The 17,500-nt window shown below is 50.1% G+C and overlaps 1 long non-coding RNA gene across 1 annotated transcript; it reads left to right on the plus strand.

Moving 5' to 3' along the window:
• The first annotated feature begins 12,820 nt into the window (after positions 1-12,820).
• Positions 12,821-16,493, plus strand: LOC126566708 (uncharacterized). The gene is made up of 2 exons (XR_007607521.1): positions 12,821-14,114; positions 16,423-16,493. It is a non-coding gene; the product is annotated as an uncharacterized LOC126566708 (long non-coding RNA).
• The last annotated feature ends 1,007 nt before the right edge of the window (positions 16,494-17,500 follow it).

The following is a 17,500-nucleotide window of genomic DNA, read 5'->3' on the forward strand; positions in this document are numbered from 1 at the left end:
GCCTGCCACTGGGCGATGGTGGCCGTTCGCTCCTCTCTTCGGATGCTGCTCGTAGGCGTACCGGTCTGCTGGCGTCGCTGGTAGCACCTTGCGTCCTCCGTGATCTGCAGGCAGATCGGGATGACGCTTGCAAGGACAGTGGCCACCTCGCCGCGCACCGATATAAATGTGCGGGCTACCGGTCTCGCGTAGAGGCCCTGCACCCGGTTCAACCTCCTGCGGTTCCGTTGAGTGCGAACTGCCTCGTGCCACACTGGAGCAGCGTACCGCAGCGTCGAGTCCACGACTGACGCGAGCAATCGTCGTTTAGCACCCTTGGGGCCGCTGTGGTTCCGCATCAACCGGGATACCGCCTGTGCCACACGGAGTGCTTTTGCGGAGACGCACTCGACGTGGGCATTCCAAGACAGGTGGTCCTCCAGCATGACCCCAAGGTACTTAATCGTCCGTGTTGGCATCCTCTGCACGCCCGCGATGGTCACCGGCGCCTGCGTGTTCGCCCTCCGCATCGTGGACATCATTACCAACTCGGTCTTGGCCGGAGCAAGCTCCAGATGATGTGCTGCCATCCACGAGTTGATGATGCCGATCGCCTGCTCAGCCAGTACCGCTGCCGCCTGTGGTGTCGCTCCTCCCGCCAGAACGACCAAATCGTCCGCGAAGCCGATCGCTTCCGCACCGTCCGGCAGCGTCAGCCGCAGCACACCATCATACATGACGTTCCACAGGGTCGGCCCTAGTATAGAGCCCTGTGGCACGCCTGCCGTGACTGTCCTGCGAACTGGTCCCTCGGCGGTCTCGAAAAGCAGCTCCCGTCCCGAGAAGTAGCTGCGCAAGACTCGCTGGAGCGCTGACGGTACGCTCATCCGCTGGAGAGCTGCTGCAATCGCCGTCCAGCTGGCCGAGTTAAAGGCGTTCCGCACGTCCAGAGATGCCACCATCAGGCAGCGAGGGTCTCTGCCATTGGTGCGGTGGAACGTCCTCGCGTACAGGCCTCGCTCGACGACCCGCTGGATGGCCTGCACCGTCGATCGTCCGCGGCGAAAACCATACTGCTCGGGCGACAAGCGGGGTGCACTGCTGTCCTCCAGGTGCTCGTTCAGGCGGTCGAGGATAATCCGCTCGAACACCTTCGGGACTGCACCCAGCATCAGCAGCGGCCGCCACGACGATGGCTCGCCAGGGGGTTTGCCTGGCTTCGGGATTAGCACCAGCCGCGCCGCCTTCCATGGCGTCGGAAACTCTCCCCGCCGCAACAGGTCGTTGAACACCCGGGTGAAGACCTCCGGGTGCTCTCGGATCGCGGTCTTCACCGCCGCGTTGGGGATGCCGTCGAGTCCTGGCGCCTTGGACGATGCCATCCTGGCTGCAACGGCCAACACCTCGTCCTGCGTGACCGGCCGGACCTCCTCCGTGTCGCCCTCGGCTGCGATGGTAGGCCAATCGAACGGAGGGTGCGTCGGGAAAAGTGCGTCAACGATCGGCTGGAGTACTGCTCGGTCGGTTTCAGGTGGTGCGCGACTGCGCAGCTTGGCCAGCACCACCTTGTACCCGAGCCCGAATACATCGTTCTCCACCCCGTCAATGAGCTCCTGCATGCAGCGATCCTTGCTGCGCTGGATCTCGCTCGCCAGCATCCTCCGCGAGCTCAGGAGCTGGGCGGTCAGCGCGAGGCGCTCATCAGGCGGGGCGCTGCGACGTCGTCGTTCTGCAGCTTCGCACTCCTCCCTCAGCCGGTCGATCTCGGGTGTCCACCAGTACATCCTCGGCGCTTGGTGGAAGGTCGCCCCATGCACCCGCTCCATTGTGCCGTCGCACGCTGCAGTAAGCCCGCCGACCAGGTCTTCCGGTGTCTGCGCCAGCTCGAACCGTCCGATGGAAAGGGCGGTGGCGAAGCAGGAGCTGTCAAACTGCGCAGTTTTCCACCGGGTACCGGCATGCCTGGCCGTGCCGATGTTGTTGTTCGGCGGCTGATGTCGTTGCCTACGGTGGTGTTGCATGCCATCTCCCGGAAGACCCACCTGAAACTCCAGGTAGGAGTGGTCGCTGTCGGAGAACCGCGGACTTACCCGCCAGGAATCGGGGCGCGCAATAGTGTGGCTGGAGAAGGTTACATCCACTATGCTTGGTCGTGCCACGCCGTTACCCTTGAACGTGGGTACGTTACCGCTGTTAAGCGTCCGGAGCCCCAAATGGTCTACGACGCTCTTCAGGTCTTCTCCCCTCCGTGACGTACGGGCACTACCCCAGTCCTGGCTCCACGCGTTGAAGTCCCCGGCAAGGACTACCGTCGCGTGTCCGATCAGCGACATCTCCACCGCCTCAAGGTAGCTGACAAAGTCGGCCCCGCTGGTGTTGTTGGGCGAAGCGTAGCAGCTGGCGAATGTTATGCCTGCAATGGTGGCTACAACTAGCCCTGGCGACGACGATCCCCATAGTCGCTGGATGGGGAAGGAGCCAGTGGCAATCACCGCTACGCTTTCCGCTTCATCATATGCCCATCTCGGGTTGGATCTTGGTGGCCGGTAGAGCTCGCAAGCAAGCACGACCTGCACTCCAAGCTCCCTAGCCGTCTGCAGCATCAGGTCCTGTGCTGACCGGCTCCGCCCAAGGTTGATCTGTAGGACCTTCAGTGTTGCCGGCAGGTCGGATGGCCCACCGGGTGAGGACCCTTGCACCTGGCGCAACACGGATCCTCCTGGCAGTGCATCGCCCGATGACCCGGCTTCCCGCAGCGAATGCAGGCGTCCGTGCGGTCGGCCTCGCTCCTGCACTTCGCCCTCCGGTGGCCGATCTCCAGACAACGGAAGCATCTCGGCTGCCGTTCGGTCGTCTGCAGTACTCGGCTGATCGGGCACAAGGTGAAGCTCACCTTGACGCGCTTGCCCACCAGCTTCTCTGCCATCCTCTCCGGCACCCGAACGCGCGCCACCTGCGTCCCGTTGTAGTTCTCCATCAGGCGCACCTCCTCCTCGCAGATGGTCTCGCCTGCAAGGGCCGAAAGTGCCTCCGCCACCTCTGTCGCCAGCGCTAAAGGGTCGATATAATCAACGCAAAGTGCAGCCCTGTCTGTGATCAGTCGACAGCGAATCGCGGGGGTCGCTGCGTCGCAGAACGCCTTTACGGCGGAGAAGATCTCCCCCGAGTTCGCCCCCTCCGGCAGGTCCATCACAAGTCGCGAGCGGGTAGTTCGTCGTCCGACTCCCAGGACCTCGCTGAGGTGGGCCAGCTCTGCCGACGAGCGCACGGCCCGGTAGACCTCTGTCCAGGTCTGTCCCTCCCCTGGGGTCACCTCGATGGCGTCGGGACGGCTTCGCGCTTGCCGAATCGACGGTCCTGACGTAGTCTTCGGCTGCTGCTGACGCTGCTGCTGCTGCTGCTGTCGCTGCTGCTGCTGCTGCTGCAATGTGCGAAGCTGCGGTGGCACGTAACGTTCGCCTCGCTGCTGCTGTTGCTGCTGCTGCTGCTGCTGCGGCAGGTGGCATTGCCGCTTGGACGAGCGGCCTTTCACCACCGTCGTCCAGAGCAGCTGTTGCTGTGGCTGCTGCTGCTGCTGCTGCTGCTGCTGCTGGCGCTGCTGCTGCTGCTGCTGCTGCTGCTGCTGCTGCTGGCTACACTGCTGCTGCTGCTGCTGCTGCTGCTGCTGCGGCTGCTGCTGCTGCTGGCTACACTGCTGCTGCTGCTGCTGCTGCTGCTGCTGCTGCTGCTGCTGCTGCTGTTGCTGCTGCTGCTGCTGCTGCTGCTGCCGCTGCTGCTGCGACCTCCGCTTAGCCTGGCTACGCTGATTGCGGCTGCGCTTTGTACGAGCGCTGCCCTGGCCACCAGGCTGCACCGACGCATGCAGAGCAGTCAGAGAGCGCATGCCCTCCTGCAGTGCCTCCAGCGTGCATTGCAGAGCCACCTCGCGCTCTCGGCTGAGACGCAGCTGTTCTGTCAGCGTCTCCACCTGCTTCACCAGGCTTTCCAGCATCTTGTGCTGAAGCGCCAACACGGACGTATCCTCGCCCTCAGGGTTCGCCGATGTAGATGCTGGCGTAGGTGCAGGTGCCTCCGGTACCGCTGTCTCCAACGCCACCACCGTCTGCTCCAGGACGAAGGCATCGGAGAACTCAGCGTCCTCTTCGTCCTCCGACAATACTACTGCCTCCACTGATCCCTCCGACCGTGGTGACCCTGGGGAAGGAGGTGGGGAAGGGTTGGCCGACCATCCCCCGGGAGTGGACCTCATTCGCGAACCGGAGCGTAGCACCCGCCCCTCCATCGAAATTTCCGTGGTTGTTTCCAAAATCCGTTCGAAAATCCGGTTAGTGGTCTGCCGTCGCGTTGAAGTCTCCCGTTTCACCGTTCCCGGTCCCTGTGCGATAAGCGCCGGAGAACTATGCAATCCGCACTTTTGGGACCGTAACGCCCCGTAACGCCTTGGGTGTCCCGGCTAAGCAGTACCGTCACCGGCCGCTGGTGGTGCTGCTGTCGTCAGGGAGAGGTGGTGCGTGTCTTAGATGTGCGGTTCCACTACTGTCCGCGGGTGGCGCCACCAGCGAAAGCTCCCACGAAATGCAAGAGATGGCGCTGGTCGGTGTCTCGGCTATAAACGCTTCGTGTGATGGATGACGCACATACACACGCCACGACACACACGACGCCACTCGATGCGCGCTTTTCACTCGCCGGTTCACTGGTTGTTTTCCGCCTTTTTTCACAAGAAATCCACTCTCCGGTGCTGGAAAACGAATTTAATCGCACTTATGCGCACTAGCGTCCACTTTTTTTGCGATTTTTTCGCCCACTTTTGCCGTTTTGAGGCTTTGAGGTTCCCCATACAAAGTGTATGGGGGCACTTTGCGCACTTGTTTGCCTCACTAAATCGTGTTCAAATAGCGTTCTTTCGCTTTGCAAACACTTAAAGCAACGTCTTTTATCGTTTATCGCTGGAATTCACACGCATTTATCACTTTTTACACCAAATTTTTTGTCGCCAACGCGGAGCTGTACGGGAGCACGTCCGTTCGCCTCGAGATGTCAAACGCCACTACAGGGATAACTGGCTTGTGGTCGCCAAGCGTTCATAGCGACGTGACTTTTTGATCCTTCGATGTCGGCTCTTCCTATCATTGTGAAGCAAAATTCCCAAAGCGTAGGATTGTTCACCCTTTCAAGGGAACGTGAGCTGGGTTTAGACCGTCGTGAGACAGGTTAGTTTTACCCTACTGGTGTGTGCATTTGTGCTATCTTAACGGAATTCCTGTGCAGTACGAGAGGAACCACAGGTACGGACCACTGGCTCAATACTAGTTCGACCGGACTTTGGTATGACGCTACGTCCGCTGGATTATGCCTGAACGCCTCTAAGGTCGTAACCAATCCGAGCTGATAGCGCTTCAAACCCCCATAGGCAATCGTAAGCTAGCGGGCCTAACAACCCTCCGAGATACGCTGGCGCTGCCTCGCAGCCTGGCGCCTCATCCCCGCTTCTAGACTTGGCCGCATCGCGCAGGGTCGCACCGCACGTGTTAGTACCTGACCATAGGGAACACTGGTGGCAGCTGACCTCGCCGCCCGTGGACTTGACTAGTTTCGATGCCTACCGACCGCCCGCAAACGACGGGACTTCAGGCTGGGAGCTGCGAGTTGTAGAGATGCGTTCGCATCGATCCTCTCAGGCGACCCATGCTTGGTGGTGTATTCGTGTGTACTGTCGCACCTTTCCGGGTGTGTTCAGTATGCACGATGAATGAGTTGGAAAACGAAAGACAGAGAGAGAATTGAAATGTTACTGAGCATATAAGCGAAGAGTGTGTGGGTTCATAAGAATGTTGATCATATGCAGTTGATACCGGTACGGGTCCGTCATTACTCCTCCACGGAGTGATGATCGGTTTGCTTGAAGGGGGCAATACGCATCGTTGACTTACCTACGGGTAACCCGCTTACGAGTGGGTCGATTGCTGTCGGGGCAAGCAATCGGGTTAGCGCCGTATCCGGATATAGAGAGTAGTATGGGGTGATAATGATTAACATGTCGAGTGATGGCTGCACCTCCTAGTGGAAAGTTCAAACGTGACGGTTGCTTCGCTACGGGGTACTAGGTACCTCTTAGAGGAGCAATGGAGTATGGAGTCCAAATTGAATGTTTGGACTTCAAAAATTTCTCTAAGTCCGGTACTTAAATCCCTCGGACATAAACTCACAAAATACATGTTATTGCATTAAAAATTTTGTTAACCTAACGAGAGATGAAGGCAAGTCGAATTTTTTGGTCCGAAACCAAAAATATCACTAAGTTCGGGACTTGGGTACAAACCGAAAGTTAAAATGATGTCCCTGAACATGCATATAAGTTCGAGTATTGATATTATAAACCTAACAAGAGATGAAAGCAAGTCGAATTGGTTGGTCGGAAACCAAAAATATCACTAAGTTCGGGACTTGTGCGCAAACCAAAAGTTAATATGATGTCCCTGAACATGCATATAAGTTCGAGTATTGATATTATAAACCTAACAAGAGATGAAGGCAAGTCGAATTGGTAAGTAAGAAACCAAAAATATCACTAAGTTCGGGACTTGGGTACAAACCGAAAGTTAATATGATGTCCCTGAACATGCATATAAGTTCGAGTATTGATATTATAAACCTAACAAGAGATGAAGGCAAGTCGAATTGGTTGATAAAAAACCAAAAATATCACTAAGTTCGGGACTTGGGTACAAACCGAAAGTTAAAATGATGTCCCTGAACATGCATATAAGTTCGAGTATTGATATTATAAACCTAACAAGAGATGAAAGCAAGTCGAATTGGTTGGTCGGAAACCAAAAATATCACTAAGTTCGGGACTTGTGCGCAAACCTAAAGTTAATATGATGTCCCTGAACATGCATATAAGTTCGAGTATTGATATTATAAACCTAACAAGAGATGAAGGAGAGTCGAATTGGTTGGTCCAAAACCAAAAATATCACTAAGTTCGGGACTTGTGCGCAAACCGAAAGTTAATATGATGTCCCTGAACATGCATATAAGTTCGAGTATTGATATTATAAACCTAACGAGAGATGAAGGCAAGTCGAATTGGTTGGTCCAAAACCAAAAATATCTCTAAGTTCGGGACTTGGGTGCAAACCGAAAGTTAAAATGATGTCCCTGAACATGCATATAAGTTCGAGTATTGATATTATAAACCTAACAAGAGATGAAGGCAAGTCGAATTGGTTGGTTGGAAACCAAAAATATCTCTAAGTTCGGGACTTGGGTACAAACCGAAAGTGAATATGATGTCCCTGAACATGCATATAAGTTCGAGTATTGATATTATAAACCTAACAAGAGATGAAGGCAAGTCGAATTGGTTGGTGAGAAACCAAAAATATCACTAAGTTCGGGACTTGGGTACAAACCGAAAGTCAAAATGATGTCCCTGAACATGCATATAAGTTCGAGTATTGATATTATAAACCTAACAAGAGATAAAGGCAAGTCGAATTGGTTGGTCCAAAACCAAAAATATCTCTAAGTTCGGGACTTGGGTGCAAACCGAAAGTTAAAATGATGTCCCTGAACATGCATATAAGTTCGAGTATTGATATTATAAACCTAACAAGAGATGAAGGCAAGTCGAATTGGTTGGTCCAAAACCAAAAATATCACTAAGTTCGGGACTTGGGTACAAACCGAAAGTTAAAATGATGTCCCTGAACATGCATATAAGTTCGAGTATTGATATTATAAACCTAACAAGAGATGAAAGCAAGTCGAATTGGTTGGTCGGAAACCAAAAATATCACTAAGTTCGGGACTTGTGCGCAAACCAAAAGTTAATATGATGTCCCTGAACATGCATATAAGTTCGAGTATTGATATTATAAACCTAACAAGAGATGAAGGCAAGTCGAATTGGTAAGTAAGAAACCAAAAATATCTCTAAGTTCGGGACTTGTGCGCAAACCAAAAGTTAAAATGATGTCCCTGAACATGCATATAAGTTCGAGTATTGATATTATAAACCTAACAAGAGATGAAGGCAAGTCGAATTGGTTGGTCCAAAACCAAAAATATCACTAAGTTCGGGACTTGGGTACAAACCGAAAGTTAAAATGATGTCCCTGAACATGCATATAAGTTCGAGTATTGATATTATAAACCTAACAAGAGATGAAGGCAAGTCGAATTGGTTGGTAAGAAACCAAAAATATCACTAAGTTCGGGACTTGTGCGCAAACCGAAAGTTAAAATGATGTCCCTGAACATGCATATAAGTTCGAGTATTGATATTATAAACCTAACAAGAGATGAAGGCAAGTCGAATTGGTTGATAAGAAACCAAAAATATCACTAAGTTCGGGACTTGGGTACAAACCGAAAGTTAAAATGATGTCCCTGAACATGCACATAAGTTCGAGTATTGATATTATAAACCTAACAAGAGATGAAGGCAAGTCGAATTGGTTGATAAGAAACCAAAAATATCTCTAAGTTCGGGACTTGGGTACAAATCGAAAGTGAATATGATGTCCCTGAACATGCATATAAGTTCGAGTATTGATATTATAAACCTAACAAGAGATGAAGGCAAGTCGAATTGGTTGATAAGAAACCAAAAATATCACTAAGTTCGGGACTTGGGTACAAACCGAAAGTTAAAATGATGTCCCTGAACATGCATATAAGTTCGAGTATTGATATTATAAACCTAACAAGAGATGAAAGCAAGTCGAATTGGTTGGTCGGAAACCAAAAATATCACTAAGTTCGGGACTTGTGCGCAAACCAAAAGTTAATATGATGTCCCTGAACATGCATATAAGTTCGAGTATTGATATTATAAACCTAACAAGAGATGAAGGCAAGTCGAATTGGTTGGTCCAAAACCAAAAATATCTCTAAGTTCGGGACTTGGGTACAAACCGAAAGTTTAAATAATGTCCCTGAACATGCATATAAGTTCGAGTATTGATATTATAAACATAACAAGAGATGAAAGCAAGTCGAATTGGTTGGTCGGAAACCAAAAATATCACTAAGTTCGGGACTTGTGCGCAAACCAAAAGTTAATATGATGTCCCTGAACATGCATATAAGTTCGAGTATTGATATTATAAACCTAACAAGTGATGAAGGCAAGTCGAATTGGTTGGTAAGAAACCAAAAATATCACTAAGTTCGGGACTTGGGTACAAACCGAAAGTTAAAATGATGTCCCTGAACATGCATATAAGTTCGAGTATTGATATTATAAACCTAACAAGAGATGAAGGCAAGTCGAATTGGTTGGTCCAAAACCAAAAATATCTCTAAGTTCGGGACTTGGGTGCAAACCGAAAGTTAAAATGATGTCCCTGAACATGCATATAAGTTCGAGTATTGATATTATAAACCTAACAAGAGATGAACGCAAGTCGAATTGGTTGGTCCGAAACCAAAAATATCACTAAGTTCGGGACTTGGGTACAAACCGAAAGTTAATATGATGTCCCTGAACATGCATATAAGTTCGAGTATTGATATTATAAACCTAACAAGAGATGAAGGCAAGTCGAATTGGTTGATAAGAAACCAAAACTATCACTAAGTTCGGGACTTGGGTGCAAACCGAAAGTTAAAATGATGTCCCTGAACATGCATATAAGTTCGAGTATTGATATTATAAACCTAACAAGAGATGAAGGCAAGTCGAATTGGTTGGTCCAAAACCAAAAATATCACTAAGTTCGGGACTTGGGTACAAACCGAAAGTTAAAATGATGTCCCTGAACATGCATATAAGTTCGAGTATTGATATTATAAACCTAACAAGAGATGAAGGCAAGTCGAATTGGTTGGTCCAAAACCAAAAATATCTCTAAGTTCGGGACTTGGCTACAAACCGAAAGTTAATATGATGTCCCTGAACATGCATATAAGTTCGAGTATTGATATTATAAACCTAACAAGAGATGAAGGCAAGTCGAATTGGTTGGTCCAAAACCAAAACTATCACTAAGTTCGGGACTTGGGTACAAACCGAAAGTTAATCTGATGTCCCTGAACATGCATATAAGTTCGAGTATTGATATTATAAACCTAACAAGAGATGAAGGCAAGTCGAATTGGTTGGCCGGAACCAAAAATATCACTAAGTTCGGGACTTGGGTACAAACCGAAAGTTAATATGATGTCCCTGAACATGCATATAAGTTCGAGTATTGATATTATAAACCTAACAAGAGATGAAGGCAAGTCGAATTGGTTGGTCCAAAACCAAAAATATCACTAAGTTCGGGACTTGGGTACAAACCGAAAGTTAAAATGATGTCCCTGAACATGCATATAAGTTCGAGTATTGATATTATAAACCTAACAAGAGATGAAGGCAAGTCGAATTGGTTGGTCCAAAACCAAAAATATTTCTAAGTTCGGGACTTGGGTACAAACCGAAAGTTAAAATGATGTCCCTGAACATGCGTATAAGTTCGAGTATTGATATTATAAACCTAACAAGAGATGAAGGCAAGTCGAATTGGTTGGTCCGAAACCAAAAATATCTCTAAGTTCGGGACTTGGGTACAAACCGAAAGTTAAAATGATGTCCCTGAACATGCATATAAGTTCGAGTATTGATATTATAAACCTAACAAGAGATGAAGGCAAGTCGAATTGGTTGGTAAGAAACCAAAAATTTCACTAAGTTCGGGACTTGGGTGCAAACCGAAAGTTAAAATGATGTCCCTGAACATGCATATAAGTTCGAGTATTGATATTATAAACCTAACAAGTGATGAAGGCAAGTCGAATTGGTTGATAAGAAACCAAAAATATCACTAAGTTCGGGACTTGGGTACACACCAAAACTATAAACCAAGTGCCTGAAATGTCTTTAAACCACGTGAAGAACTATTCACACACAGGTGCGCCTCATAACCTGGTACAATGTATAAGACATTGGTTTCGGGGGATTTATTGAGAAGAAATTTTTTTTCTCTAACTTTGAGTAAAACTGTCTCAGAATACATTTTTAACCACGAAAAGTGAACACCGACAGTAAATAGCAAAAGTCACCCGACCAACAAAGTTGTATGGCGGTGCAGGAGAAGAAAATCCAAGGTCGTCTAATGTAGGGACGTAAGACACGAAATCAAAATTTTGGCATAAAAGCTAAAATAATCACCAGACAGTGGTCATCCAAGGCATATTAGAGTCGTCTAATGATGCTGAATGCAATAAGCAATAGCGACTTTTTAATGATTTTTTTGGATTTTTGTCAAAATTTACCCTTCACAACTTGGTACAAGTTATGAGACATGGGTACCGGTATGACCGACGGAAGATTTTTGGACAAAAAATTTTTTTGCTCTAACTTTGAGTAAAACGGTCTCAGGATGCATTATTAATCATGAAAAGTGATCTCCGACAGTAAATAGCGAAAGTTACCCGACCATCAAAGTTGCATGGCGGTGCAGGAGACGAAAATCCAAGGTCGTCTAATGTAGGGACGTAAGACACGAAATCAAAATTTTGGCATAAAATCTAAAATAATCACCAGACAGTGGTCATCCAAGGCATATTAGAGTCGTCTAACGATGCTGAATGCAATAAGCAATAGCGACTTTTTAATGATTTTTTTGGATTTTTGTCAAAATTTACCCTTCACAACTTGGTACAAGTCATAGGACATGGGTACCGGTATGACCGACGGAAGATTTTTGGACAAAAAATTTTTTTGCTCTAACTTTGAGTAAAACGGTCTCAGGATGCATTATTAATCATGAAAAGTGATCTCCGACAGTAAATAGCGAAAGTTACCCGACCATCAAAGTTGCATGGCGGTGCAGGAGACGAAAATCCAAGGTCGTCTAATGTAGGGACGTAAGACACGAAATCAAAATTTTGGCATAAAAGCTAAAATAATCATCAGACAGTGGTCATCCAAGGCATATAAGAGTCGTCTAACGATGCTGAATGCAATAAGCAATAGCGACTTTTTAATGATTTTTTTGGATTTTTGTCAAAATTTACCCTTCACAACTTGGTACAAGTCATAGGACATGGGTACCGGTATGACCGACGGAAGATTTTTTGACAAAAATTTTTTTGACTCTAACTTTGAGTAAAACTGTGTCAGGATGCATTTTTAAGCATGAAAAGTGAACTCCGACGGTAAATAGCAAAAGTCACCCGACCCTCAAAGTTGTATGGCGATGTAGGAGAAAAAAATTCCGAGGTCGTTTAATTTTGGGATGGATAAAAATGGTCACTTGTGGTAAAGTGATGTTGTTCGTTGGCTATAGTAAGAGGGTATGGTGTCGTGACACAAAAATGAAAAATGTATAGAAACGTGTTCTAAACACTGTCACAAGGTGCAAGTTGAGTATCTAGTCGTACCTTAGACACCAGTACGGGTAAATGAGCCAATGTTGTGCATAGCTAGGGTATCGGGACGATGCCCTAAAACCCTCAAAGGATTGTAGTGTGTTGGATGTTATCTCCTGTTGGTCGTACGGCAACCATACCCGGTTGGAAGTACCGCGGACTCTGAACGTCTCCGCATCAAAACGTTCGCCATGCGAATATACAAATTGAATAAGCTTGACGTAGTGTAAGGTATCGAAACGAATAAGTAGAGAAATTAAGGGTCCGAGAGCAATCTCGTGATTCTACGGTGATTTGTGAGAAATGACACGAAGCTGTCAAGAGGTCTCCCTGAGTGAGGAAGGCAATGTTCGGGTGCTTCGATCTATTGGGCCGGCGTGCCGCAGTAGATCAAGCAAATGTGAGAGAAACTCGGGTCTGCGGGGACTTAGTGCCTCGGTAGACAACAAACACACGACAATCGGTGGATAGTCGAATTCTGGTTGATCCTACCAGTAATATACGCTTGTCTCAAAGGTTAAGCCATGCATGTCTAAGTACAAACATAAATGAATGTGAAACCGCATAAGGCTCAGTACAACAGCCATAATTCACAAGATCATCCCCCCATCAGTTACTTGGATAACTGTGGAAAAGCCAGAGCTAATACATGCAACATGCCGGGACCGCTATAACCCTCGCGGGTGGTGGAACTGGTGCACTTATTAGTAAAACCAATCGCCTCACGGCGGCTTGAGTTGAAGTCTGGATAAGGATGCCGATCGTATGGTCGCTCGCCGACCGACGACAGATCTTTCAAATGTCTGCCCTATCAACTATTGATGGTAGTGTAGAGGACTACCATGGTTGCGACGGGTAACGGGGAATCAGGGTTCGATTCCGGAGAGGGAGCCTGAGAAATGGCTACCACATCCAAGGAAGGCAGCAGGCGCGTAAATTACCCAATCCCGGCACGGGGAGGTAGTGACGAGAAATAACAATATGGACCTCTCTAATGATGGTCCATAATTGGAATGAGTTGAGCATAAATCCTTCAACAAGGATCAAGTGGAGGGCAAGTCTGGTGCCAGCAGCCGCGGTAATTCCAGCTCCACTAGCGTATATTAAAGTTGTTGCGGTTAAAACGTTCGAAGTTGATTCCCCGTCCAGACACGCGACCGCCGCGGGCGCCCGGTTACACGCCGGAAACGTTCGTGTGCGAGCTCGCGGCTGCGACTCACAATGGTGTGCCTGGGCGTTAACCTTGTTCAGGCGGGCCGGTATTCACCGCGCTTCGCAGGTGCATGGTGCCCGGGCAACTCCCATTTACCTTGAACAAATTAGAGTGCTTCAAGCAGGCTAGTACAAAAACGTCCATACCCTCCGCGGGTTGGCGTTGGCCGAGAATAATCTTGCATGGAATAATGGAACATGACCTCGGTCTGAGTCTTTTGGTTGGTTTTGTATAGACCCAGAGGTAATGATTAACAGAAGTAGTTGGGGGCATTGGTATTACGGCGCGAGAGGTGAAATTCGTAGACCGTCGTAGGACCAACTGAAGCGAAAGCGTTTGCCATGGATGCTTTCATTAATCAAGAACGAAAGTTAGAGGATCGAAGGCGATTAGATACCGCCCTAGTTCTAACCGTAAACGATGCCAATTAGCAATTGGGAGACGCTATTACATTCGGTGCTCTCAGTAGCTTCCGGGAAACCAAAATCGGGTTCCGGGGGAAGAATGGTTGCAAAGTTGAAACTTAAAGGAATTGACGGAAGGGCACCACCACGAAGTGGAGCTTGCGCAATGCGTTCAACTCGGCGGACTGGCAGGCCATCGCGGAGGCGCTGCACGTAAAGGGAGTACCAGCAGGACTGCGCCGCATCCTGCAGGAGTACTTCCGGGACCGTGAGCTCACGTACGACACGAGCTCCGGCCCGGTAACACGTCGAGTAACGGCAGGAGTTCCATAGGGATCCATCCTCGGTCCCACTCTGTGGAACATCCTGTACGACGGCGTGTTGAGTGTGCAGCTGCCCGAAGGAGCAACGATCATCGGCTTTGCCGACGATTTAGCAGTACTGGCGAGAGGGTGCACACCGGAGGAGGCGGCTGGAGTAGCGGAGGAGGCGGTTACAGCTGTTTCAGGTTGGATGGAGCGACATCGGCTGCAGTTGGCCCCTGAGAAGACGGAGATTGTTCTCATCTCCAGTCTCAGAAGGGGCCACCCAGAGGTGCCCGTATCCATCAACGGAGTGGAGGTGCGATCCAAGCCTGCAATCCGCTACCTCGGGGTTCAGCTTCACGACCACCTATCGTGGAAGCCACACGTCGAGAAGGCCACGACGAAGGCACTCCGTGTGGTGAAGCTGGCCACCGGCATGATGCCAAACCATGCCGGACTGGGGATGGCGAAGCGCAGGCTGCTGGCGGTGATTGCGGACTCCATCGTCAGATACGCGGCACCCATCTGGGCGGAGGCGGTGAAGCTCCAGTGGTGTCGACGGAAACTGGAGCAGCTGCAACGGCCTTTGGCGAAGGGAGTGGCGAGAACCTTCAGAACCGTCAAATACACGACGATGGTGGTATTGGCGGGGCTGATTCCGCTTCACCTCCAAGTTTTGGAGATGGCCCGTCGACACAAGAGGAACCAGGACGCTTTGAGAAGGGGAGTGATGATCGACAAGGAGGTGATCAAAAGGCTCGAGCGTTCGGCGACCATGGCGATGTGGCAGACATCATGGGACGAGGAGGCCGCACTTCCATCGGCGAGCCGTTTCGTACGCTGGGCACATCGCATCCTTCCGAACATAACTGCCTGGGTAGGTCGGAAACATGGCGAGGTTGATTTCCACCTGAGTCAGGTGCTCTCGGGACACGGCTTCTTCCGAGAGTACTTGCACGCCATGGGTTTCGTCTCTGCCCCGACCTGCCCATTCTGCGCCGACAACGTGGTCGAGTCGGCTGAGCACGTTATGTTCGTGTGCCCACGGTTCGCGGATGTGAGAACCCAACAGCTGGTCGACGAGGAGGGCGAGGCAGTTACTCCCGAACGGCTGGTGCCGTGGATGTTGACCAGTCCGGAGGCTTGGCAGTCAGCAGCAGAAGCGGCACGGCGAGTATGCCGCTTCTTGCAGCTACGCTGGCTGGAGCACCAGGCTACGGAGAACGTGGCGGTCATGGCTGACATCCACACAGCCGCGCAACGGGAGGAAGCAGCACGACGACAGGCCCGTCGCGAGCGGCATAACGAGGGACAGCGGAGACGGCGTCGAGAGAGGAACGAGCGACTGGCTACAATCAACCCGGACGAAGGGGCTGCCATATCGCGTCCTATGGTAGCCCAACCGAGGAGAGACGTACGCAACGCTGGTCCGCCCTCAGCCGAAGTCCTCCTTCGTAGACGGCTGAGGCGAAACCAGCAGCAGCGGGCGTATCGCGAACGCATGCGAGCGGGTACACTCCCATCCGTTCGTCCGGGGAGACTGCGCCGAGACAGGGAGCCACCGACTGCGGAGGAGGTAGAAAGGAGACGGGCAAATCGGCGTGAACGGGAGCGAGCGAGGCGACACGCAGAAGCCGATCGCCGCCGCAACCTATCAACCGATCGATTGAGTGGAGTCACCAATCAACCGCCTTCAATCAACCGGAGCAGGCTGATACCGAGGACGTTTCGGCACCAACGGCCTCAGGGGACGACAGCGGCCAATCACTCGTCAGGGAGCACGGCGAGTAGATTGGCCCAACAACAAGCGCTTCGTCAACGGCGGCGGACAGACGATGCCGATCGCAGACGTGGCGTGATGTCAGAGGACGCAGAGGCTGCCACTACCGAGACGGAGACATCCGCGCGCTAATTTTCGTGGCCAACGGGCCTTTATTAATGTAAAATAAAAATGAAATTAAATTAAGGAGAAAATTAAAAAATAGGAGAAGCGCCTGGCCCATGCGCGTGTTTGGGTCAGGACGCATTACGGCCGACGGTTACTCCCGTTTGGGAAGGCCGCCGGCTAGGGTGCTAGTGCGTGTTTTGTGACCATTTGTATTTCTGTTATAAATTCGTTAATAAACACGTACATGTTTAATAAAAAAAAACGAAGGGGAGCTTGCGGCTTAATTTGACTCAACACGGGAAAATTTACCAGGTCCGAACTTATCGAGGTAAGACAGATTAAGAGCTCTTTCTCAAACTTAAGGGTAGTGGTGCATGGCCGTTCTTAGTTCGTGGAATGATTTGTCTGGTTAATTCCGATAACGAACGCGACTCAAACAAGCTAACTAGAACGCTGTCAGCAGTGTGCCTCCGGGCACACCTGACGTTACGGGGCGGCGGCGCCTTCACGGGCGGTCGTCGCACTAGTTTGCCCTGCTTAGCGGGACAACTTGTGTTTAGCAAGGTGAGATTGAGCGATAACAGGTCCGTGATGCCCTTAGATGTTCTGGGCTGCACGCGTGCTACAATGTGGGCAGCAGCGTGTTCTCGCCAATTGGCGCCCCCATTCCGAGAGGAACGGGAAATCACCCAAATGCTCATTTAGTTGGGATTGGGGACTGCAACGGTCCCCATGAACCTGGAATTTCTAGTAAGTGCTAGTCATTAGCTAGCGCTGATTACGTCCCTGCCCTTTGTACACACCGCCCGTCGCTACTACCGATGGATTATTTAGTGAGGTCTCTGGAGGCATACCTTCCGCGGTTCCTTCGTGAGCTGCAGTTGGCACGGCCGAAGTTGACCGAACTTGATGATTTAGAGGAAGTAAAAGTCGTAACAAGGTTTCCGTAGGTGAACCTGCGGAAGGATCATTATCGATCACCCGCTTAGAGTAGCAAATGCATCGTCGGCTCAAAACTGACGCGCACATCTATAGTTCACGTAGCGTTACCCGCACCAAGTCAGGTAACATGCCAGTGGGTGATATTTCATCATGTGATGATCATGGCCCATGTTTGCAGCTACACTGTGTGGACTGTTTGGTGCAACAAATGGAATTTTGACGGAAGGGCACCACTCACGAGTGGAGCTTATAGATGCGCTGTCTCAATGGCCAGCATATCAAAACACGCTAATAAGACATTGGTTCAAGCAAGATGGAGCAAGAAATAACACATGAAACACGCCAAGGACTCAAAGTGTTTCCATGTCAACCTACCAACAAGGGACGGTATCCATCGATGGTC

This window comes from Anopheles maculipalpis (genome assembly GCF_943734695.1).
Source record: "Anopheles maculipalpis chromosome X unlocalized genomic scaffold, idAnoMacuDA_375_x X_unloc_2, whole genome shotgun sequence".
Taxonomy (NCBI): domain Eukaryota; kingdom Metazoa; phylum Arthropoda; class Insecta; order Diptera; family Culicidae; genus Anopheles; species Anopheles maculipalpis.